The sequence below is a fragment of the Penaeus monodon genome, chromosome 29 (assembly GCF_015228065.2).
Source record: "Penaeus monodon isolate SGIC_2016 chromosome 29, NSTDA_Pmon_1, whole genome shotgun sequence".
NCBI lineage: Eukaryota > Metazoa > Arthropoda > Malacostraca > Decapoda > Penaeidae > Penaeus > Penaeus monodon.
The window spans coordinates 10,876,784-10,877,188 of record NC_051414.1 but is presented as its reverse complement, the minus strand read 5'-3'; the positions used below and the strand labels follow the sequence as shown (position 1 = coordinate 10,877,188).

Here is a 405-nt window from a genome sequence, read left to right as displayed (position 1 = left end):
AAACTTCGGGTTCTGATGCTTTGTGTGATTCCCGTTTCGATGTCTTTCTGTGATGTTTTCCTCTTCGATTTCTTCGTCTTCTCTGATTCATTATCTTCGTTTTAATGTGCTCCTAAATATATACTTATTTTATGTAATTATATTTGTCTATAACGTTTCTCAATCAGTTCGGCGTCATTTCTGTTTCGTTTTAACCATGCTGTATCGAACGCTTTTCGACCTCTCCACTTGCTCCTCTCTTTAGCTTTTTACTTCTCTAACATGTCACCAACTTTCCTCACCTTTTTATATCTCGTCTCCTCAGCATCCCAGTCATCTCTCCACTACTTCATCCCGCACGGTCTTTACCCCTCACCAACCTCACTCATGTGGTAGGCCTACACTTCCTCTTCGGCCTCGTGCTCA

General features: G+C 41.7%; 1 protein-coding gene across 1 annotated transcript in view; it reads left to right on the top strand.

Annotated features, from left to right (window-relative positions):
- The window catches only part of LOC119591734, a 2,579-nt gene that overhangs the window by 1,062 nt on the left and 1,112 nt on the right, over nucleotides 1–405 (top strand). The window lies entirely within an intron of this gene.